The sequence below is a fragment of the Rhinopithecus roxellana genome, chromosome 4 (genome assembly GCF_007565055.1).
Source record: "Rhinopithecus roxellana isolate Shanxi Qingling chromosome 4, ASM756505v1, whole genome shotgun sequence".
NCBI classification, from domain to species: Eukaryota; Metazoa; Chordata; class Mammalia; order Primates; family Cercopithecidae; genus Rhinopithecus; species Rhinopithecus roxellana.
Genome location: NC_044552.1, coordinates 26304212 through 26330164, shown reverse-complemented (window position 1 = coordinate 26330164; position 25953 = coordinate 26304212). Strand labels below are relative to the sequence as shown.

The 25953-nt window shown below is 41.3% G+C and overlaps 1 pseudogene; it reads right to left on the bottom strand.

Moving 5' to 3' along the window:
* Positions 1-6018: 6018 nt before the first annotated feature.
* Positions 6019-25453, bottom strand: LOC104674063 (annotated as a pseudogene).
* Positions 25454-25953: the final 500 nt, after the last annotated feature.

Sequence of the window (25953 nt, the reverse complement as noted above, 5' to 3'; positions counted from 1 at the left end):
TAAATAATATTTAATAATAAATAAAATTAATAATATTAAAAATAATAAATAATAATTAATAGTCAATCAATTACCATTAATTATTATTAATTATTAAATTTATTAATTATTAAAAATTAATTTATAATAGTTATCTATTAATAAGAGCATCATATTAATATCTATGACAAATCCACAACCAATATAATACTGAATGGGCAAAAGCTGGAAGCACTCTCCTTGAAAACTGGCAGAAGACAGGAATGCCCCCTCTCATTACTCCTATTCAACATAGTACTGGAAGTCCTTGCCAGGGCAATTAGGAAAGAGAAAAGAGTAAAGAGCAGCCAAATAGGAAAAGAGGAAGTCAAAGTATTCCTGTTTGCGGATGACATGATCCTATATCTAGAAAACCCCATCAATCTCAGCCCAAAAGCTTCTTAAGCTGATAAACAACTTCAGCAAGGTCCTTCAGGATACAAAATCAATGTGCAAAAATTACTAACATTTCTATACACCAACAACAGTCAAGCCTAGAGCAAAATTAGGAATGCAATTCCATTCACAATTGCCACAAACAGAATAAAATACCTAGGAATACAGCTAAGCAGGGAGGTGAAAGATCTCCACAAGAAGAACTAAAAAGCACTGCTCAAAAAAATAAGAAATGACACAAACAAATGGAAAAACATTGCATGTTCATGGATAGGAAGAAACAATATCATTAAAATGGCCATACTGCCCAAAGCAATTTATAATTAAATGTTATTCCTATTAAACTACCATTGAGATGCTTCACAGAACTAGTAAAAACTATTTTAAAGTGCATATGGAACCAAAAAGGGTACATAGATACAAAATGAGGAAATGAAAACATGTGCAATGTCATTAGCCATTAGAGAATTACAAATTAAAACCACAATGAGATTTTACTATATACCTATCATGATGGCTAAAATAAAAAGTAGGCACAATACCAAATGCTGGTGAGGATACAGAGAAAATAGATCACTCACATTTGGCTGCTGGGAATGTAATATAGTACAGTCACACTGGAAAATAGTTTGGCATTTTCTTTAAAAGCAAAACATGCAACTACCACACAACCCAGCAATTGCACTCCTGAGCATTTATCCCAGAGAAATGAAGACTTACGTTCAGAGAAAAATCTGCACATGTATGCTCATAGCAGCTTTATTCAGACAAAAACTGGAAACAAACTGTGGTATATCCATACTAGGAAATACTACTTAGCAATAAAAAGAAACAAACTGGATATAGGCACTGCTACCTGGATGAATCACCAGGGAATTACATTGAGTGAAAAAAAATTGCAAAATGTTGTCTACTAAATGATTCCACTTATATAACAGTCCTGAAATGCCAAAGCGATAGCAATGGAAATTAATAGTTGCTGTGTTAAAGAAGAAGTGGAAACAGGAGGGAAGTGACTGTGGCTACAAAAGGGTAAAATGAGGGATATCATAGTGATGAAAACATTCTTTATTTTAATTATATCAACATCAATATCCAGACTGATAATTTACTGTAGTTTACAAGATGTTATCATTAGGGGAAACCAGGTAAAATGTACATGAGGTATCTCTGCAATATTTCTTAAAAGTGCCTGTGAATCAACCATTGTATCAAAATAAAAAGTATAATTTAATACAACATCTTAACATTTTCGACAAAACTGAGTGTCAAAGTATCCCCATAAACCTCAAATACAAATTGGTGGAGACAAACCACTAATAGTTGCATGTTATTAATTTTTCCTGTTATGGATTATGTCTTTGGTGTCAAGTCTAAAAGCTTTTTGCTTAACTCTAGATCCTGAAGATTTTCTCCTGATAGTTTTATGACTTTATGTTTTACATGTTAATCTTTGATCCATTTTTATTTCTTCTTTTGAAATCTGCACAGCTTTTTTTTTCTTGCCCATTACACTGTCTAGAACTTCCAACACTATGTTGAATAAGCATGGTGAGAGTGGACATCATTGCTTTGTCTCCGATCTTTGGGGGAAAAATTTCAGTCTTTCACCACTGTGTTAGCTGTAAGATTTTTTGCAGATGCTCTTTATCAAGTTGAGGTAGCTCCTCTCTATTTGCTTTTTTCTGAGCATTTTATCATGAATGGCCATTGAATTATGTATTCTAAAACCTCATATATGTACATCATTAACTTGGATTACACTTTTTAAAATAGCTGCCTTTTCCACTGGTTGTCAAATGACCGTATTCTTTCTATTTAATGCCTACATGAAATCTTTAAACATGGACTCTATGTCATATATTTAGACCCTTTCAGGTTTCCAACATAAAGTGATACTATTTCAGCAACTTAAGCACTTATTTCGGCTTTATGCCTCATGTAGTTTAGATTTATTATGAGTTTGCACTTACATTTGATTCCTTTTTATACTCCTAATGTCTTTTTTTCTTAAACAAATGGCTTACATATTTGGACTCACAATATTTATACATCCTCTGTCAACAGGGGTACATGTCCTTATGTCTTAAAGCACCTGCTTCAGAGTCCTGTTGTGTTACACATTTCCTCTAAAACAAACCCTCCATGTCATTTGAGAGCCAACCCCGCTTTTCAAGTTATTTAGGCTGCTGTAACCTCCATTAATAAAAGATTCAAAAGTCATAATTGTGTGATTCTTTAGGAATTATCCAAAAAGGCAATCTGATTTATTTTCCAAATATCCTGAATCTGAAATAATCTATCAGAGCTTATTTCTGTGCTTGGAAATCTTCCTTTGATGTCAGCATTTGCAATTTTCTTACTTAGCTTATATAGCTAAGTAAGAAATGAATTGCTTTTGTTGATTTCTTAGTACATTCTGTCCATCAAGTACATTGAGTTGTTTAGAATTGTTTTGAGTCAACAGTGTAACGAGCATCCAAAATCTTGTATAGTCAATTTTCTTGGACTATTGTGCAAGAAGGTCAATTTCTATTTCCTCTGTTGACAATATCCTGAGCATTATACAATTGCAGTGATAATTTAGCAGAAGAGTGTTAACATTTTAACCTAAAATAATTGATTTTGTATTAAACAAATTCTGATGTAGGAATATATTTAATATTAACTGTACAGAATTCTCTATAAATCTCATAAACATAGTAGCTTTTTGGAGGGGATTAAAAATTAAATTATCAAAATTTTCATTTTAGAAAATAAAAATGTAAGTCTTTTTTCTTTTCAAAATTTTCCTATTTTAATATTTAAGATTATTTTTCATTTTTTTAAAAAAGTATATGTGACATGGTTTAAAACATCAAATACAGATGGCCCCCGACTTATGATGGTTCCAGTTAAGATTGTTCAGCTATGATGGTGTGAAAGCAGTACACATTCTGGAGGAAATGTACTTCAAATTTAAAGTGTCGATCTTTCTCTGGGCTAGTGATAAGCGTTATAACACTCTCGCCTGACACTGAGCGGCAGCTGTGAGCCGCAGCTCCCAGTCAGCCACGCTAGTGTTTAAGTGTTCTGAGCATGTTGAAGGTAGGCTGGGCTAAACTATGACGTTTGATAGGTTAGGGGTATTGAATGCATTTTCAACTTGCAGTGGATTTATCAGGACACAACCCCATCTTAAGTCAGGGAGCATCCGTATTTCTACAAGGCTTGTTATGCAAAACAGCTGACCACACTGCCTCCCCATTCCTCTTTCCAGACAGAAATTTTAGTAAATAGTCCCATTTTACAAGTGAGAAAATGGAGGCTTAGGGAGGTTAATTAACAACCCAAGTTCATATGGGTAGGAAGCGATGGAGCTATGATAAGAACTCAAATCCATATGGCCCCCAAGCCTGAGCTTTGAGCTATACTGCTTCTTACTTACAGGATAGATTAGTTTCCTATTGGTGCTGTAACACATTACCACAATTTAGTGGCTTAAAACCACAAAAATTTATTGTTGGACAGTTCTGGAAATTATAAGCCTAACATGGGTCCTATTACATTAAATTATTTGGCCTAAAACTGTCTTTGTACTTTGAATTCCTACATAGTGTACTGAAATCTAACTTGGTGTGTAAGAAAATTGTACCCTAACTTTAGGGCATATTCTTGTAATAAATAGCTGAGTCTCAGGCAAACACAGCAACCAAGCTTCAGGCAGTCACAGGTTGCCAACTGATCAGACCATGATCAAATAAGGCAAACACTGAGATGTAAACAATCAAGCTGCTTCTGTATACCACTTCCTTTTTCTCTCTATAAATATTGCCTGCCTCTCTTGTGGAGTGGAGCTCTCTGTACCTCTTCTGGTCCTGTATGCTGCTCAATTCATGAATTGTGCTTTGCTCAAATAAATGGTGCTAAATTGAATTTGTTCAAAGTTTTTCTTTTAACACTTGTACAGGGCTAATCAAGGTGTTAGCAGGTCTGTGCTCCCCTTCTGAAGGCTTTAGAGGATAATCTATTTTTTGCCTTTCCAACTTGCAGTGACTGGGTGCATTCCTTGGCTTGTGATCCCTTCCAGCAATCACTTTCCTCTGATTTTTGCTTCTAATATCACATCTCCTTCTTCTATTCTCTTGCCTTTTTCTTTCGCTTAAAAGGACCCATGTGATTACATCAAGACCACTTGGCTAATCCAGAATAATCTCCCCATCTCAAGATCCTTAATCTAATCACTAATGCAAAGTCCCTCTTGCCATGTAAGGTAACAGATTCACAGGTTTCATAGATTCAGATCTGTTGGGGGTGGCAGTGAGGGGCATTATTCCATCTACCACACAGAGTAAAGTTTCATCTGGATGGCCCATAGGCCCTATAAATACAAAATGTCTAATGTGGAATGTTCTCTTAAACTGTCTCTTCTTGAGGACTGGAATTACTAACCACTTGGTCTCCCAAGTATCTTCTGCTCTCGCCTTCTCCTCTCTCCTATATACAATGGATGAGGACACATCATGCTGCATCTGCTCCCTCACATGTCTCTGACCCTCTCTCTAGATCCCTGATCCTACTTTCATTTGAGCCCCATCATGTCTGGTCTGTGTTACTCTAACAGTCACCCACCTGCTTTCTCCGCTTTCAATTTTGTGCTCCTCTAACCCACTCTTCCCACCAGAGTAGTCTTTCTAAAACGTGCAGCTGCCCATGACCCTTCCCTTACTACCAGTCTGCATACTGGTCCTACTGACTGCAGGTCAAAGACCCAAGTCCTTAGCCTGGTGTGTGAGGCATCCATCCCTAGCCCTCTGCTTCATCTGTCCCCCACCAATTTTACCAATTCCAAATGACTTTCAATTCCCTCGAAGACTGTCCAGGTGTCCAAGCCTCTCATGCTTTGTTAGACTTGGAAGCCATTTTCCATATGCCCTCGATCAGCTTGAATGTCATTTCCGCTAGAAAATTTTCCTAATTGTTTGTGACTTCAATGTCTCAATTTTATACACATTTCTGCTGAGCGCCTTTGTTTGCTAATATGTCTCCTGGGTGGTAAGCAGGACTTTACGTCTTATTAATTTTTTCTGTCTCCGGAATTCAGCCACTATCTGTCACACAAGTGCATAATAAGTTACTATACCAATATTATACAGCCATGTCCCCTGTACAGCAGTTCCCTGGATCTCATGGCTTCTTTTTTGATTTGCCTTGTTTGTTACCAACTTCCATCAGTAAGACAATCTATCCAATCCTTGTCGCCTTTGCCACATCACATCCTCAGGGCAATAACAAAGTTGTTAAGCTTATGCACCTTCTCCACTTGGAGCAAGGCCTCACCATGTCAGGCCTCCCGCTGATTCTCCTCCCTGCCTGGGATGGCAGATTTTGCTCTAGTGAGTCTCCAGGCCGTGAGGTCTCCTGCCTTTTATGTTCTGATCTGGGTGGTGAGCTGCAGCTGTAGTCCTTACTTGTCTCTGCTGGCCTTTAGAGACTTTGTACTCTATGTGGAGGAACTACTCTTGATGGGTTGTAAGTGAGAGGATTTCCTGGTCTCCCTCTGGTGTCCACCAGAAAACCACATTCTCTGCTTTTCAGCGTTGACCGCTCCTACTTATGTGATTTCTAAGAGTAAGATCCTATGGACCGTCCCTGGTAGCAGAGAATTCGCTCAGGATTTTGCCTGAAGCTGCACTTCCGGGGTCCCGCTTCATCAGAAGACTTCTTCGTTTTCATCACTGGCCCAGCGATGCACGGGTAACTCTTAGGGTTTAGCCCCAGAATGTGCTGGGGGAGGGCAGGGTAAACTCGCGGGGGAAGGAGTCAGAGTTGCAGGTCATCTGTGGCTGGAGTTTTGCATCCCTAATAAACGGGAAAGGAACTGAAGGAAGACGGGGTTTTCACGTCAACACGAAGGACACCATGACGATGCTAGATTAATCATCAAATAAAATTCCAGATGGAAAAAATTCAGAAACTTAATTTGGAATTTGAGCCCTGCTCTATTGTACAACGTTCCCAGCCATTGCTCCGAGGATGTAATGTGGACTTTCACCGCAAGATGACGACCAAGACCGTAATTTAAGTTGGTTTTCTCCACTTCCTCTGGCCTGAATCCCCGTGAAAATCCCCAGTTTAACGAGGGGCTTTCCTCGCATAACCCTTCGCGTCTGCTTCCTCTCTCACATCACCTCAACCTGCGAGACTCTGAAAGGGATAATGCGGGTTGGGGGGAACATGGAAATTCAGGGAAGGGAGAAAGGGTGGTGTGAAGCTTTCCAGACCAGCCAGACAGAAATAGCATACCAATAGTGGTTTAGAGCACAGACGCCAGAGCCTGAATGAGTAATTTAAACAGCCCTACTATGTAATCGTTGTGTGCATATGCCTCACTCTCTCTCCCTCTCTCTCTCTCTCTCTCTCTCTCTCTCTCTCTCTCTCTGTCTCCTCTCCCCTCTCCCCTGCCCCCTCCCCCCTCCCCCCTCTCCCCTCTCCCCTCTCCCCTCTCCCCTCTCTCTCTCCTCTTCTCTTCTCTCTCGCTCTCTCTCTCGTCTGAGACAGGGTCTCACTCACTCTGTCCCACAGGCTGGAGTGCAGTGGTGCAATCATGGTTCACTGTAGTCTCCACCTCCTGGGCTCCAGTGATCTTCCCACCTCAGCCTCTGAAACCACAGGGTCTTGAACTCTTGGGCTCAAGTGATCTTCCTGCCTCGACCTCCTAAAGTGCTGGGGTTACAGGCGTAGGCCACCATGCCTGTCTGCTATTTAAGTGTGTAGAAGAATGCCTGGCACTCAATAAGTGTTAAATATTTATAAAATAAATTAAAATTTTATAACACTACACACATGTTGTTTAGTATGCTATAAATAGAGACATATTTAATGAGATGTCAACATATATCACGTTAATGAATTCAGTAAGTTTGAGAATATTAGAGAAGAACGATAATAGATCAACGGAGGAGGCTGAGTGCAGTGGCCCACACCTGTAATCCCAGTACTTTGGGAAGCTGAGGCAGGCAGATCACTTGAGGTCATGAGTTCGAGAGCAGCCAGGCCAACATGGTGAAACTCCATCTCTACTAAAAATATGAAAAAAAATTAGCCAGGCATGGTGTTGCACGACTGTAATCCCTGCTAATGGGGAGGCTGAAGCACGAGAATCGCTTGAACCTAGGAGGCGGAGGTTGCAGTGAGAGGAGATTGCGCCACTGCACTCCAGCCTGGGCGACAAAGCAAGAGTCTGTCTCAAACAAACGAACAAAATAGATGAAGTAGGGTTTCAGTATGTAGTCTGTTCTCAACATGAGATAGTAAAAAGTCTTTGCTTCCCTTATATTCTGCTAATTAACTCATTTGGTACACATCAGTGTATAAAGCCTTTAACTTCTCTTTATTCTTTTCCTTGAAAAGCATGCGGAATGCCTTCTCAGGACTCTCCAATTTTTTATTTGTGAACACCCACTGGCGTTCCTGGATAAGAGCTTGCAAGAAGGTATGAACCCCCCTATACCCGTGAGCCCCTGGGGCTCCGCACTCTTTCCAGCCCATATTTGACCTCAGTCAAGTTTGAAATGATTCCAGCTGAATTCTTCTTATCAGTGCCCAGCTGTACCTGCCTTAGGTAAGCAAGCACTCAGGCGTCAACTCTCCTAGATTTCAAGCCAGTTGGAAGCTCAACCTCAGCTCTGTGATGAGTTCAAAAAAATTGCGACCATGCAATTTGTCTGATTTCTTTCTTGTTGCAAGGGAGCATCATTGTTTCCAGTTCTCTGCATCCCCAAGCAGAAACCAGAACTCTGTATAAATGTTTTTAAATGGAGGCATTGAGAAAAAAATGCCTGAGAAACTAATGAGATCCAGGAAGAATGCTTCCAGCACTAACATGAATGGGGCTTGGCCATAGAGATAGAAGGGTTGGAAACTCTTACACCTTGATTTACACTCTCTATGCATATTCTGAGCACACTGGGGAATGTACTACTAGGCGTGATTTGGATTCATGGCTACTACCTCCCACAAAATGATAGGTCTTCTGTTTTAGTACGTGAGATAATTCCTCAATCAATCTTATTGCTGCTCTTTCTGTTAAGCATAAACAATGATTTGGGTCATGAATTTTAATGGGGCTTAAATTCCTTTGTGCATCCCAACATGTAATCCTCTTACTTCTGGCTATGAACTTGCTACTGCCAAGATGGATGCCATGAAAAAAAGAGATCTCATCAAAATTGTCACAGAGATGGAGGGCCTCTGTACAGATGGCAGGGTGGTGGTGGCCATGTAACTAGCTGCGCGGTGAGGAGCAGCCCTTGGGGAGAGCCCAGGTAGCACCAGGAGAAGCAGAAATAGAGAAAAGTGAAAGACTGAGGTGGAAAGAACATGAGGGACAAGAGCTCTGCATGGCCACATCACCAGCAGTCTTGTTATTACAATGAGGACGAAGGGACTGAAAAGAGGGGAAGAGATGGCATTCATTAAAGAACAGTGCTCATTCATACAGGGCAAGCATACATGTGACCTTTTCTGTCTCTATCTGAAGACATGGCTTACTGTAACAGGAACTATCGTGGGCGTTGGACGGCTCTCTCACGGAGATCCCATCCTCCTCTACATCCCAAACTTTTTTTTGAATGCATTTCTGTGTTTTGACTTCCTCTCTCCCCAAAGTTCTTCTTAACTTCTGAGTATGACTTAGCTTCCTTATTCTTTGACATATTTGAAACCCCTAACTTCCTCTCCTCTGTGGTGTAACTCACATGGCTTCTTGAAACCAGGAGGCACTCACTGCCTGAGTACAACCTCATATTATGAGGATGAAATGCCCATGAATCCTACCAATCTGACAACAACCAGCGTTTGTCTTCTTTGACAAAATACAGGTGCCACATATTCTGTAGGAAAAGGTGGTGTTGAGGTCAGAACTTCCCTGTCTCTCTGTCTCTCCCTCTGGTTCTGGAAATGTTGAGAATATGAGTGAAGGGGAAAAGGTGGGCACCATGTGGAGGCAATTTCATGTTGGCATGGAACAATTTTGGGGGCATGAATGCCATGGGCAGGACATCAGGGCCCCAAAAGGGAAATACACAGTAGTTTCTTTGGACTTCAGTGCTCTTTGTTATAGTTATAGAAGCCACAAGTGCAGAGGAAGGGGAGCTGATTCTGTAAAAAGAAGTTTATTCCTACTTTAAAAGATGATTTTCTGCCTATCTTCCCACAATAGAGCCAGAGGATCACAGAGGAAATCTATGGTCCTCAATTATAGAAAATGATGTTGGATGCATCTAGCATCACAGAAGCTTTAGAGGACACAGTCATTTCAGGTACCTACAGGTAAGGAAGAAGTACCATTGACAGTACCTACTTGTATGCTTATTCATGGGAGCAAATCCCTGCAGGAATCAAATCATTAGCTGCTGGTAGAATGTTTCTTTTGGCTCCTGTCTCTCCTGAGCTCTCAAACACAGACTTTTCTGTGTGTGCCTCTGCTTTTGGGACCTCTGCTCCAAGAGCAAGACCACATGTTTGTAGGTGAGCTTGCTAGGTCAGGGATTCCTTATACAGGGAGATGGCGAATCACTGAGCAGGGCATAGAGGCATGGGTTGAAGGGGTGAGATGTACCTTAGTTTAAAGGGAGGTCACAGGAGCTCACGGACCATTATTAGATAAACTCGAAATTAGAAAAAAGAACTACATTTCTCTTTTGATAGTCACATAAAAATTGAAGTCATAGTCATTCTAATAAAAAGTAACATGCATAGCTCTTCATTGCAAAGCTCATCTGTTATTTATAACAGGCCTCTAGGGTCTATATCATTTTTACAGAAGTGGAAATAGCATGCAACTAATAATTTAGTTTATTCATTAGTTTTCCAAAAGTGAAAAAAAGAATTTTCCCTTTGACTTCCTACCTGGTGATTTGAAAGAGATAAATTTGTGACTAAAAAAAGAGTACTTCACATCATACACAAATAATTAACGCAACTGATTGACCCAAGCTAGTGTGTGTGATATAATAGGAAGCATATATTTGGTCTCTGACCCTGGTTCCTGCCCTTCAGCTCCTAAAACCCTTGGAATCTCCAGAGTGATAAGAGTGTCTTTTGCATGCTCATGAGGTGACTGGTGGCTGGGGCTGGTCACCAGAAAGACCAAGGCAGGATTAGAAGGCTGGGATTTTCAGCCCACTCACAATTTCTGGGGAGAAGGGCGGGGCTGAAGGTTGAGTTGACTGCCCATGGCCAATGGTTTAATCAACCCATCATGCTGACATAACAAAGCCACCACTAAAACCCAAAAGGACAGAGTTTGGAGAGTTTCCAGATAGCAGAACACAGAAAGATGCCTGGAGGGTAGGCTCTTGAAGAAGGCATAGAAGCTCCGCACTCTTTCCCCCATAATTTGTCCTGTGTGTTTTGCATTTCTTTATCCATCTGTTCATCTGTATGCTTTGTCTTATCCTATGTAATAAACCAGTGTATGTAAGTAAGTGTTTCCCTGAGTTCTTTGGGCAGCTCTCTAGCAAATTAATTGAACCTGAGGAGAGGTTTGTGGGAACCTCCAGTCTATAACTGGATGGCCAGAAGTACAGGTGACAGCCTACTAGCAACTAGGATCTGAAGTTGGCGGTGGGGGGGTGGGGGCTAGCAGTTTTGCATGACTGAGCCCTCAATCTGGGGGCTGTGATGCTATTTTTAGGTAAATAGTGTCAGAATTGAATTGAATTAGAGGATACCCAGCCAGTGTCTGCTGGAGAATTGCTTGGTGGGTAGGGGGGTGGTGGGGGAATTCTCCACATATCTGATGTCAGAAGTAACTGTGTAAGACAGTAGGAAAAAGTGCTTTGGATTTCCCCGCCAACCCATCTCTGTATAGGTTAAAAATGTGGCTGGGTGCATGCCCGTGATCTGAGCACTTTGGAAGGCCCAGTGGGAGGATCACTAGAGGTCAGGAGTTCAAGACCAGCCTAGGCAACACAGTGAGACTCCAGTCTCTAACAAACAAACAAACAAATCAATCAATCAATCAGTACAAGCCTCAAAATCCATTATGAAAGTGTCAGAGTGATGAATGCCATGGGCATAGTAACAGTTAATAAAGAAAATAATGTGTTGGAGGAATATTTAAGATAACTGAGGCTGCTACAAGCAAAACTACAGAATAATTTCATCATATATATTTTTTGTTTGTTTCCAAATTAGATACAAGATTAAACCTTGGGTCTCTCTGGCAGTGGAGGGCGATTCTGATATTCACATATAACTACCCACAGGGCAAGAGGGAATCCTCCCTAACTCATTTTATGAGGTCAACATCATTCTGATACCAAAGCCTGGCAGAGACACAACAAAAAAGAGAATTTTAGACCAATATCCCTGATGAACATCGATGCAAAAATCCTCAATAAAATACTGGCAAACTGAATCCAGCAGCACATCAAAACGCTTATCCACCATGATCGAGTGGGCTTCATTCCTGGGATGCAAGACTGGTTCAACATATGCAAATCAATAAACGTAATCCAGCATATAAACAGAACCAAAGACAAAAACTACATGATTATCTCAATAGATGCAGAAAAGGCCTTTGACAAAATTCAACAGCCCTTCATGCTAAAAACGCTCAATAAATTCGGTATTGATGGAACGTATCTCAAAATAATAAGAGCTATTTATGACAAACCCACAGCCAATATCATACTGAATGGGCAAAAACTGGAAAAATTCCCTTTGAAAACTGGTACAAGACAGGGATGCCCTCTCTCACCACTCCTATTCAACATAGTGTTGGAAGTTCTGGCTAGGGCAATCAGGCAAGAGAAAGAAATCAAGGGTATTCAGTTAGGAAAAGAAGAAGTCAAATTCTCCCTGTTTGCAGATGACATGATTGTATATTTAGAAAACCCCATTGTCTCAGCCCAAAATCTCCTTAAGCTGATAAGCAACTTCAGCAAAGTCTCAGGATACAAAATTAATGTGCAAAAATCACAAGCATTCTTTTTTTTTGTATTATTATACTTTAAGTTCTAGGGTACATGTGCATAACGTGCAGGTTTGTTACATATGTATACTTGTGCCATGTTGGTGTGCTGCACCCATCAACTCGTCAGCACCCATCAATTTGTCATTTATATCAGGTATAACTCCCAATGCAATCCTTCCCCTCTCCCTCCTCCCCACGATAGGCCCCTTCCCGAGTCCAAGTGATCTCATTGTTCAGTTCCCACCTGTGAGTGAGAACATGCAGTGTTTGGTTTTCTGTTCTTGTGATAGTTTGCTAAGAATGATGGTTTCCAGCTGCATCCATGTCCCTACAAAGGATGCAAACTCATCCTTTTTTATGGCTGCATAGTATTCCATGGTGTATATGTGCCACATTTTCTTAATCCAGTCTGTCACAGATGGACATTTGGGTTGATTCCAAGTCTTTGCTATTGTGAATATTGCCGCAATAAACATACGTGTGCATGTGTCTTTATAGCAGCATGATTTATAATCCTTTGGGTATATACCCAGTAATGGGATGGCTGGGTCATATGGTACATCTAGATATAGATCCTTGAGGAATTGTCATACTGTTTTCCATAATGGTTGAACTAGTTTACAATCCCACCAACAGTGTAAAAGTGTTCCTATTTCTCCGCATCCTCTCCAGCACCTGTTGTTTCCTGACTTTTTAATGATTGCCATTCTAACTGGTGTGAGGTGGTATCTGATTGTGGTTTTGATTTGCATTTCTCTGATGGCGAGTGATGATGAGCATTTTTTCATGTGTCTGTTGGCTGTATGAATGTCTTCTTTTGAGAAATGTCTGTTCATATCCTTTGCCCACTTTTTGATGGGGTTTTTTGTTTTTTTCTTGTAAATTTGAGTTCTTTCTAGGTTCTGGATATCAGCCCTTTGTCAGATGAGTAGATTGCAAAAATTTTCTCCCATTCTGTAGGTTGCCTGTTCACTCTGATGGTAGTTTCTTTTGCTGTGCAGAAGCTCTTTAGTTTAATTAGATCCCATTTGTCAATTTTGGCTTTTGCTGCCGTTGCTTTTGGTGTTTTAAACATGAAGTCCTTGCCCATGCCTATGTCCTGAATGGTACTACCTAGGTTTTCTTCTAGGGTTTTTATGGTATTAGGTCTAACATTTAAGTCTCTAATCCATCTTGAATTAATTTTCGTATAAGGAGTAAGGAAAGGATCCAGTTCCAGCTTTCTACTTATGGCTAGCCAATTTTCCCAGCACCATTTATTAAATAGGGAATCCTTTCCCCATTTCTTGTTTCTCTCAGGTTTGTCAAAGATCAGATGGCTGTAGATGTGTGGTATTATTTCTGAGGACTCTGTTCCGTTCCATTGGTCTATATCTCTGTTTGGTACCAGTACCATGCTGTTTTGGTTACTGTAGCCTTGCAGTATAGTTTGAAGTCAGGTAGCGTGATGCCTCCAGCTTTGTTCTTTTGACTTAGGATTGTCTTGGCAATGCGGGCTCTTTTTTGGTTCCATATGAACTTTAAAGTAGTTTTTTCCAATTCTGTGAAGAAACTCATTGGTAGCTTGATGGGGATGGCATTGAATCTGTAAATAACCTTGGGCAGTATGGCCATTTTCACGATATAGATTCTTCCTATCCATGAGCATGGTATATTCTTCCATTTGTTTGTGTCCTCTTTTATTTCACTGAGCAGTGGTTTGTAGTTCTCCTTGAAGAGGTCCTTTACATCCCTTGTAAGTTGGATTCCTAGGTATTTGATTCTCTTTGAAGCAATTGTGAATGGAAGTTCATTCCTGATTTGGCTCTCTGTTTGTCTGTTACTGGTGTATAAGAATGCTTGTGATTTTTGCACATTAATTTTGTATCCTGAGACTTTGCTGAAGTTGCTTATCAGCTTAAGGAGATTTTGGGCTGAGACAATGGGGTTTTCTAAATATACAATCATGTCATCTGCAAACAGGGACAATTTGACTTCTTCTTTTCCTAACTGAATACCCTTGATTTCTTTCTCTTGCCTGATTGCCCTAGCCAGAACTTCCAACACTATGTTGAATAGGAGTGGTGAGAGAGGGCATCCCTGTCTTGTACCAGTTTTCAAAGGGAATTTTTCCAGTTTTTGCCCATTCAGTATGATATTGGTTGTGGGTTTGTCATAAATAGCTCTTATTATTTTGAGGTACGTTCCATCAATACCGAATTTATTGAGCGTTTTTAGCATGAAGGGCTGTTGAATTTTGTCAAAAGCCTTTTCTGCATCTATTGAGATAATCATGTGGTTCTTGTCTTTGGTTCTGTTTATATGCTGGATTACGTTTATTGATTTGCAAATGTTGAACCAGCCTTGCATCCCAGGGATGAAGCCCACTTGATCATGGTGGATAAGCTTTTTGATGTGCTGCTGAATCCAATTTGCCAGTATTTTACTGATGATTTTTGCATCGATGTTCATCAGGAATATTGGTCTAAAATTCTCTTTTTTTGTTGTGTCTCTGCCAGGCTTTGGTATCAGGATGATGTCGGCCTCATAAAATGAGTTAGGGAGGATTCCCTCGTTTTCTATTGATTAGAATAGCTTCAGAAGGAATGGTACCAGCTCCTCCTTGTACCTCTGGTAGAATTCAGCTGTGAATCCATCTGGTCCTGGACTTTTTTTGGTGGGTAGGCTATTAATTATTGCCTCAATTTCAGAGCCTGCTATTGGTCTATTTAGGGATTCAACTTCTTCCTGGTTTAGTCTTGGAAGAGTGTAAGTGTCCAGGAAATTATCCATTTCTTCTAGATTTTGTAGTTTATTTGCATAGAGGAGTTTATAGTATTCTCTGATGGCAGTTTGTATTTCTGTGGGGTCGGTGGTGATATCCCCTTTATCATTTTTTATTGCGTCTTTTTGATTCTTCTCTCTTTTCTTCTTTATTAGTCTTGCTAGCGGTCTGTCAATTTTGTTGATCTTTTCAAAAAACCAACTCCTGGATTCATTGATTTTTTGGAGGGTTTTTTGTGTCTCTATCTCCTTCAGTTCTGCTCTGATCTTAGTTATTTCTTGCCTTCTGCTAGCTTTTGAATGTGTTTGCTCTTGCCTCTCTAGTTCTTTTAATTGTGATGTTAGAGTGTCAATTTGAGATCTTTCCTGCTTTCTCTTGTGGGCATTTAGTGCTATAAATTTCCCTCTACACACTGCTTTAAATGTGTCCCAGAGATTCTGGTATGTTGTATCTTTGTTCTCTTTGGTTTCAAAGAACATCTTTATTTCTGCCTTCATTTCGTTATGTACCCAGTAGTCATTCAGGAGCAGGTTGTTCAGTTTCCATGTAGTTGAGCGGTTTTGATTGAGTTTCTTAGTCCTGAGTTCTAGTTTGATTGCACTGTGGTCTGAGAGACAGTTTGTTATAATTTCTGTTCTTTTACATTTGCTGAGGAATGCTTTACTTCCAATTATGTGGTCAATTTTGGAATAAGTGCGATGTGGTGCTGAGAAGAATGTATATTCTGTTGGTTTGGGGTGGAGAGTTCTATAAATGTCTATTAGGTCCACTTGGTGCAGAGATGAGTTCAATTCCTGGATATCCTTGTTAACTTTCTGTCTCATTGATCTGTCTAATGTTGACAGTGGAGTGTTGAAGTCTCCCATTATTATTGTATGGGAGTCTAAGTCTCTTTGTAAGTCTCTAAGGACTTGCTTTATGAATCTGGGTGCTCCTGTATTGGGTGCATATATATTTAGGAGAGTTAGCTCTTCCTGTTGAATTGATCCCTTTACCATTATGTAATGGCCTTCTTTGTCTCTTTTGATCTTTGATGGTTTAAAGTCTATTTTATCAGAGACTAGTATTGCAAGCCCTGCTTTTTTTTGTTCTCCATTTGCTTGGTAGATCTTCCTCCATCCCTTTATTTTGAGCCTATGTATGTCTCTGCATGTGAGATGTGTCTCTTGAATACAGCAGACTGATGGGTCTTGACTCTTTATCCAGTTTGCCAGTCTGTGTCTTTTAATTGGAGCATTTAGTCCATTTACATTTAAGGTTAATATTGTTAAGTGTGAACTTGATCCTGCCATTATGATATTAACTGGTTATTTTGCTCGTTAGTTGATGCAGTTTCTTCCTAGCCTCGATGGTCTTTACATTTTGGCATGTTTTTGCAATGGCTGGTACCGGTTGTTCCTTTCCATGTTTAGGGCTTCCTTCAGGGTCTCTTGTAAGGCAGGCCTGGTGGTGACAAAATCTCTAAGCACTTGCTTATCTGTAAAGGATTTTATTTCTCCTTCACTGATGAAACTTAGTTTGGCTGGATATGAAATTCTGGGTTGAAAATTCTTGTCTTTAAGAATGTTGAATATTGGACCCCACTCTCTTCTGGCTTGTAGAGTTTCTGCCGAGAGATCTGCTGTTAGTCTGATGGGCTTCCCTTTGTGGGTAACCCGACCTTTCTCTCTGGCTGCCCTTAAGATTTTTTCCTTCATTTCAACTTTGGTGAATCTGGCAATTATGTTTCTTGGAGTTGCTCTTCTTGAGGAGTATCTTTGTGGTGTTCTCTGTATTTCCTGAATTTGAATGTTGGCCTGCCCTACTAGGTTGGGGAAGTTCTCCTGGATGATATCCTGCAGAGTGTTCTCCAGCTATGTTCCATTTTCCCCCTCACTTTCAGGCACCCCAATCAGAGGTAGGTTTGGTCTTTTTACATAATCCCATACTTCTTGCAGGCTTTGTTCATTTCTTTTTCTTCTTTTTTCTTTTGGTTTCTCTTCTCACTTCGTTTCATTCATTTGATCCTCAATCGCTGATACTCTTTCTTCCAGTTGATCGAGTTGGTTACTGAAACTTGTGCATCTGTCACGTATTTCTCGTGTCATGGTTTTCATCTCTGTCATTTTGTTTATGACCTTCTCTGCATTAATTATTCTAGCTGTCAATTCTTCCACTCTTTTTTCAAGATTTTTGGTTTCTTTGCGCTGGGTACGTAATTCCTCCTTTAGCTCTGATAAGTTTGATGGACTGAAGCCTTCTTCTCCCATCTCGTCAAAGTCATTCTCTGACCAGCTTTGATTCATTGGTGGCGATGAGCTGCACTCCTTTGCAGGGGGAGATGCGCTCTTATTTTTTGAATTTCCAGCTTTTCTGCCCTGCTTTTTCCCCATCTTTGTGGTTTTATCTGCCTCTGGTCTTTGATTATGTTGACGTACTGATGGGGTTTTGGTATAGGTGTCCTTCCTGTTTGATAGTTTTCCTTCTAACAGTCAGGACCCTTAGCTGCAGGTCTGTTGGAGATTGCTTGAGGTCCCCTCCAGACCCTGTTTGCCTGGGTATCAGCAGCAGAGGTTGCAGAAGATAGAATATTGCTGAATAGTGAGTGTACCTGTCTGATTCTTACTTTGGAAGCTTCCTCTCAGGGGTGTACTCCACCCTGTGAGGTGTGGGGTGTCAGACTGTCCCTAGTGGGGGATGTCTCCCAGTTAGGCTACTCAGGGGTCAGGGACCCACCTGAGCAGGCAGTCTGTCCCTTCTCAGATCTCAACTTCCATGTGGGGAGATCCACTGCTCTCTTCAAAGCTGTCAGACAGAGTCGGGTTTCTGCTGCTTTTTTTGTTGTTGTTGTTTACTTGTGCCCTGTCCCGAGAGGTGGAGTCTACAGAGACAGGCAGGTTTCCTTGAGCTGCTGTGAGCTCCACCCAGTTCGAGCTTCCCAGCGGCTTTGTTTACCTACTTAAGCCTCAGCAATGGTGGGCGCCCCTCCCCCAGCCTCGCTGCTGCCTTGCGGTTAGATCGCAGACTGCTGTGCTAGCAAAGAGGAAGGCTCCATGGGCGTGGGACCCTCCCGGCCAGGTGTGGGATATAATCTCCTGGTGTGCCCTTGCTTAAAGCACAGTATTGGGGTGGGAGTTACCCGATTTTCCAGGTGTTGTGTGTCTCAGTTCCCCTGGCTAGGAAAAGGGATTCCCTTCCCCCTTGCGCTTCCCAGGTGAGGCGATGCCTCGCCCTGCTTCAGCTCTCGCTGGACAGGCTGCAGCAGCTGACCAGCACCGATTGTCTGCCACTCCCTAGTGAGATGACCCCAGTACCTCAGTTGAAAATGCAGAAATCACCGGTCTTCTGTGTCGCTCACGCTGGGAGTTGGAGACTGGAGCTGTTCCTATTCAGCCATCTTGCTCCGCCCTTCACAAGCATTCTTATACACCAGTAACAGACAAACAGAGAGCCAAATCATGAATGAACTTCCATTCACAATTGCTTCAAAGAGAATAAAATACCTAAGAATCCAACTTACAAGGGATGCAAAGGACCTCTTCAAGGAGAACTACAAACCACTGCTCAGTCAAATAAAAGAGGACACAAACAAATGGAAGAACATACTATGCTCATGGATAGGAAGAATCAATATTGTGAAAATGGCCATACTGCCCACGGTCATTTATAGATTCAGTGCCATCCCCATCAAGCTACCAATGAGTTTCTTCACAGAATTGGAAAAAACTACTTTAAAGTTCATATGGAACCAAAAAAGAGCCCACATTGCCAAGACAATCCTAAGTCAAAAGAACAAAGCTGGAGGCATCACGCTACCTGACTTCAAACTATACTACAAGGCTGCAGTAACCAAAACAGCATGGTACTGGTACCAAAACAGAGATATAGAACAATGGAACAGAACAGAGTCCTCAGAAATAATACCACACATCTACAGCCATCCGATCTTTGACAAACCTGAGAGAAACAAGAAATGGGGAAAGGATTCCCTATTTAATAAATGGTGCTGGGAAAATTGGCTAGCCATAAGTAGAAAGCTGAAACTGGATCCTTTCCTTACTCCTTATACGAAAATTAATTCAAGATGGCTTAGCGACTTAAATGTTAGACCTAATACCATAAAAACCCTAGAAGAAAACCTAGGTAATACCATTCAGGACATAGGCATGGGCAAGGACTTCATGTCTAAAACAGTAAAAGCAATGACAACAAAAGCCAAAATTGACAAATGGGATTTAATTAAACTAAAGAGCTTCTGCACAGCAAAAGAAACTACTATCAGAGTGAACAGGCAACCTACAGAATGGGAGAAAATGTTTGCAATCTACTCATCTGACAAAGGGCTAATATCCAGAATCTACAAAGAACTCAAACAAATATACAAGAAAAAAACAAACAACCTCATCAAAAAGTGGGCAAAGGATATGAACAGACATTTCTCAAAAGAAGACATTCATACAGCCAACAGACACATGAAAAAATGCTTGTTATCACCGGCCATCAGAGAAATGAAAATTAAAATCACAATGGGATACCATCTCACACCAGTTAGAATGGCAATCATTAAAAAATCAGGAAACAACAGGTACTGAAGAGGATATGGAGACATAGGAACACTTTTACACTGTTGGTGGGACTGTAAACTAGTTCAACCATTGTGGAAAACAGTGTGGCGATTCCTCAAGGATCTAGAACTAGAAATACCATTTGACCCAGCCATCCCATTATGGGTATATACCCAAAGCATTATAAATCATGTTGGTATAAAGACACATGCACACGTATGTTTATTGCGGCACTATTCACAATAGCAAAGACTTGGAATCTACCCAAATGTCCATCAGTGACAGACTGGATTAAGAAAATGTGGCACATATACACCATGGAATACTATGCAGCCATAAAAAAGGATGAGTTCGTGTCCTTTGTAGTGACCTGGGTGCAGCTGGAAACCATTATTCTCAGCAAACTATCGCAAGAACAGAAAACCAAACACTGCATGTTCTCACTCATAGGTGGGAACTGAACAATGAGATCACTTGGACACAGGAAGGGGAACATCACACACTGGGGCCTATCATGAGGAGGGAGGAGGGGGAAGGGATGGCATTGGGAGTTATACCTGATGTAAATGACGAGTTGATGGGTGCTGATGAGTTGATGGGTGCAACACACCAACATGGCACAAGTATACATATGTAACAAACCTGCACGTTATGCACATGTACCGTAGAACCTAAAGTATAATAATAAAAAAAAATAAAATAGCAGGAAAAGTAATTTTTGATGGAAAAAAATAAAAAATATATAAAAAATACAGAATCAAAAAAATAAAAATAAAAATGAAAAAAATAATAAAAAGACTGATTACCTGAAGCACAGTCATATGAGATTGGTGGGTTCCATGGTCCTGTCTCAAGGTCAACCCAGTCTCCAATTTGCCCACAACTTTTTCAGACACATTTAGATATACAAGATTAGAATCCTCCACTCCCAGCTTCACTTCTTCCAGATACATTGCTCCAGGTGTGACATGTCTGAGTCCTCACCTTCCTGTTTTCCAGGCCATAACTCATGTGGTGATTTGGGGGCTGGAAACATCATGTGAATGTAGACCTCAGATAATGCGGATGGTGCCCATCACAATGCCCATGAGGCCTGCAGCCAACCTAAGCATGCAGATTTGGTTTACACCAAATGGTTTCTATCAGCTCTGACATATGGGGTGGGAATCTCAGGTTCTGAAAAAAGGAACAGATAGGGTCACGGGATACTGTGTGTCTATGAGGAAACTGGTGTGTGCATTTGGAAGTGTACAAGACACCTAGACTTTGGGAGACGAGTGAAGTCGATCATTACAAAATTTTGCAATTGTGGGAAATGAAGTTGTGGCAATGAGGGCTAAAGGTCATAAGGCAAGGCAATGTGGACTTGGGATAGAATTGGAGGATATATACACCATGATGGATTTAAATATACCCCAGTGCTTGAGGAGTAACTCTTCTAGGCCCCAGTGCTCCACCTTGCAGTCATAAAAATCATCAGTGGAGGGGAGAAAAATGAGGTAACTGAGCTTGAGGAAGGAGTGGTCACTCTTGAGGTAGAAGGTTGTCTCAGAAATACCTTCTGGAACTAAGCATCCGTTGTAAACCCAAATGATATTGATGACAGGAGGAAAGATGTTGTCCACTAGATAGAAGAGAGTGTTGGGAACATCCAAGACCACAGAAGATTTGGGAAAGCCAGACACTGCAGGAATTTCTACAGAAAAGACAATGAACTTATATGAGTTTATGATTACCATGCCTTGAGTTTATTGATCATTTTAGGGGAGCCTTTCCATTCACAATTCCCTAGCTGTTTGTGAGATTTTTCCTGTCCTTTCAAAAACTAAGTGCAACCTTCATCTTATCAGCATCAAAACACTTCCCTGCCTCTGGGAATTTACAGATAATTGTGTGTGTGGGTCTATGTCTGTGTGCTTGAACGTGTGCATGAACACACATGCATACCAAGAGGCCAAGAGTTTGGGAACATTCTTTTTTTTTTATGATACTTTCAGTTCTAGGGTACATGTGCACAACGTGCAGGTTTGTTACATATGTATACATGTCCCATGTTGGTGTGCTGCACCCATTATTGCGTAATTTACATTAGGTATATCTCCTAATGCTATCCCTCCCCCCTCCCCCAACCCATTACAGGCCCTGGTGTGTGATATTCCCCACCCTGTGTCCAAGTGATCTCATTGTTCAAGTCCCACCTATGAGTGAGAACATGAGGTGTTTGGTTTTCTGTCCTTGTGATAGTTTTCTCAGAATGATGGTTTCTAGCTTCATCCACATTCCTACAAAGGACATGAACTCATCCTTTTTTAGACTGCATAGTATTCCATGGTGTATATGTGCCATATTTTCTTAATCCAGTCTATCATTGATGGACATTTGGGTTGGCTCCAAGTCTTTGCTATTTTGAATAGTGCCACAACAAACATATGTGTGCATGTGTCTTTATAGCAGCATGATTGATAATCCTTTGCATATATACCCAGTATTGGGATGGCTGGGTCAAATGGTATTTCTAGTTCTAGATCCTTGAGGAATCGCCACATACACTGTCTTCCACAATGGTTGAACTAATTTACATTCCCACAGTGTAAAAGTGTTCCTATTTCTCCACATCCTCTCCAGCACCTGTTGTTTCCTGACTTTTTAATGATTGCCATTCCAACTGGTGTGAGATGGTATCTCCTTGTGGTTTTGATTTGCGTTTCTCTGATGGCCACCAATGATGAGCATTTTTTCATGTGTCTGTTGGCTGCATAAATTTCTTCTTTTGAGAAGTGTCTGTTCATATCCTGTGCCCACTTTTTGATGGGGTTGTTTGATTTTTTCTTGTACATTTGTTTAAGTTCTTTGTAGATTTTGAACGTTAGCCCTTTGTCAGATGGGTAGATTGTAAAAATTTTTTCCCATTCTGTAGGTTGCCTGTTCACTCCAATGATAGTTTCTTTTGCTGTGCAGAAGTTCTTTCATTTAATTAGATCCCATTTGTCAATTTTGGCTTTTGTTGCCATTGCTTTTGGTGTTTTAGTCATGAAGTCCTTGCCCATGCCTATGTCCTGAATGGTATTGCCTAGGTGTTCTTCTAGGGTTTTTAATGGTTTTAGGTCTAACATTTAAGTCTTTAATCCATCTCAAATTAATTTTTGTATAAGGTGTAAGGAAGGAATGCAGTTTCAACTTTCTACATATGGCTAGCCAGTTTTCCTAGCACCATTTATTAAATAGGGAATCTTTTCCCCATTGCTTGTTTTTGTCAGATTTGTCAAAGATCAGATGGTTGTAAATGTGTGGTATTATTTCCAAGGGCTCTATTCTGTTCCATTGGTTTATATCTCTGTTTTGGTACCAATACTATGCTGTTTTGGTTACCGTAGGCTTGTAGTATAGTTTGAAGTCAGGTAGCATGATGCCTCCAGCTTTATTCTTTTGGCTTAGGATTGTCTTGGCAATGCAGGCTCTTTTTTGGTTCCATATGAACTTTAAAGTACTTTTTTCCAATTCTCTGAAGAAAGTCATTGGTAGCTTTATGGGGATGGCGTCTAATCTGTAAATTACCTTTTTTAGATTAAATTACCTCTTTTTAGATTATATAGGATAATCTCCAGACGTTACCATGGCATTTGTAAACTGTCATGGTCCTGGTGGGACTGTCTTTTAGCATGCTAATGCATCATAATTAGCATATAATGAGCAGTCAGGAGACCAGAGGTCTCTTTGGTTGCTATCTTGGATCTTGGTTTTGGTGGATTTTGACTGGCTTCTTTACTGCATCCTGTTTTATGAGCAAGGTATCTGTGAAAGCAGTCCAGCTGACCTCCTATCTTATCCTGTGACTAAGAATGCCAAGTCCCCTGGAAATGCATTCCAGCAGGTCTCAGCCTCATTTTACGCAGATGCTATTCAAGATGAGCTGGTCTGATTCCAATGCTTCTGGCAATGCCACTCAATTTCTTGCAAATAGATGGCCACAGTTTATGTTCAAACAGGCCTCCTCTTGATATTTTGTGTCCAGCCTCCTCTGGTTTTCTGAGATTTCTTAGGATAGGATCGGAATGGAGATGTTTATCAGCCTTCCCATTATCCACAAGACAAAACTTGTTAGAAAACCCAAATCTGTTACCCAGTCATCAGCATATTGCATATTGGCTCAAGTACCTGCTTGGCCAGTAGCTGTTATAGGTACAGAACATGAATGCCAATACACATGAACTGAGTGGTGTTGCTTTTCCTTCTGGAGTCAGAAGTGGGAAAACAAGGACCATTGTACATAGTGGATGAAGAACACGAAGAACAGGTGGGGCAGCTGCAGAGGCACTGGGCAGATGCCAGGCGCACTCGTAGAGGACACCCATTGCAGGGCCCAGGCAGTCCGTGGGCAGCCATTGGTTGGAGTGAGGTGATTTATAACAGCTTGAGGCAAGCCTACCAGCTCCAGCAGCGTGAAGCACATGCAGCCCCAGAAGGCCTCCAGGTAGGTGAGCATGTCTAGCAGGTGATGGTCATCCAACTCCCTCTCCTGGGATGGGTGGTGTGCTCTATGCCCAGTGGCTGTGGTGGGTCAGGCATAGGGCGGTGAGGAGGGGGCAGGAGGTGCAGTACCTAAGGACTGCGCAGCCACCGATGCACCCAGGCTGGGTCCCGACCCTGGCCCCTCCCAGGCTGCCGTGTGCTCTTTGACATTAAAATACACATCTGCATACTTACTTTATTAGATTATGCATTTCTTAGAACAATGAGACAATTAATTTTACATATGAGAAATACGAAGATCAAAGTAGTGAACTGACGTACTCAATGTCACTCAGTTAATTATTTTAATCTCTCCAATTCCAACAATCTTCAATGAAATTTGTCCTCCTCACCTCCCAAGCCCAAACTTGGAAAATATAGATTATGTTGAAAACAAAGAATATGACATGCTACTTTCTACATGGCAAAGAAAGTTTATGGACCTGGTTGCCCAAAGGAATCAGACAAAATGAAAATAAAATTAATAATAGTTTTGAGAAACAGTTTAGAGTAGGTTAGGAGTAGTAGAATCATAAATGGCTGTTAAAGGAAAGCAAATCTATCTGGAGAAACATCTGTAATACCAGCAGCTATTATAAATCAGTGCCAAATAATGTTCAGGAGTATATTATATGGTTCTGACATTAGAAAGAAAATAATGCCCTTGGTGAACACGTCAATGACAGGTGGACCTTATGGAATTCACTTTGGTCTACTAACTAAGCATGGATTTTAGGCTGGGATTTGGCTTCATAAACATAACAATTCAGATTGAGAGGAGCTGGGGCTTCACAGACTACCTCTTGAGGCCAACAACCTGATTCACAGTTTCTTGCCATTCCCTTTTTTTTTTTGAGACAGTCTTGCTCTGTCGCCTAGGCTGGAGTGCAGTGGCCGGATCTCGGCTCACTGCAAGCTCCGCCTCCCGGGTTTACGCCATTCTCCTGCCTCAGTCTCCTGAGTAGCTGGGACTACAGGCGCCCGCCACTACGCCCAGTTAGTTGTTTGTATTTTGTAGTAGAGACGGGGTTTCACTGTGTTGGCCAGGATGGTCTCGATCTCCTGACCTCGTAATCCGCCCATCTCGGCCTCCCAAAGTGCTGGGATTACAGGCGTGAGCCACTGTGCCCTGCCGCCATTCTCTTTCACAATTCTGAATCCACATGCTTCAACTGTGCACTCACCCACAATGTCTTCATCTCTATAGGGCCCTATCATGGTGGTCAGGGCAAAGACTCCTGGAATCAGAGCTGTGTTCATGGTCATTCTCCTCCAATTGTCTCCTCAGGGGTGGCTGTTCTGAGTGGAGCAGCCATAAGAACTGTGCAAGGAAAGTGATCAAAAGAGAGAAGAAACCATGTAGGTGGAGCCCAATCCTAAGCTGTCCCACGTTTCAGCCCATCATAGGAATTCCCTGGTGCACCTCTGCTTTCCAGGTTCAAGCGATCCCCTCACCTCAGCCTCCCGAGTAACTGGGTTACAGGCGCCTGCCACCATACCCGGCTAATTTTTGTATTTTTAGTAGAGACAGGGTTTCATCATGTTGGCCAGGGTGGTTTGGAACTCCTGACCTCAAATGATCCACCCGCCTCAGCCTCCCAAAATGCTGGGATTGCAGGAGTGAGCCACTGCACCCAGCCCCTAAGAAACCTTTACTATGCTGTACCCCACCACACCCCACTCCACATGTCTCCACACCTGTTATGCTTTAGGTGACTGGGATACAGGAGAAACACAATAGACAGCAATTCTGCTTATCA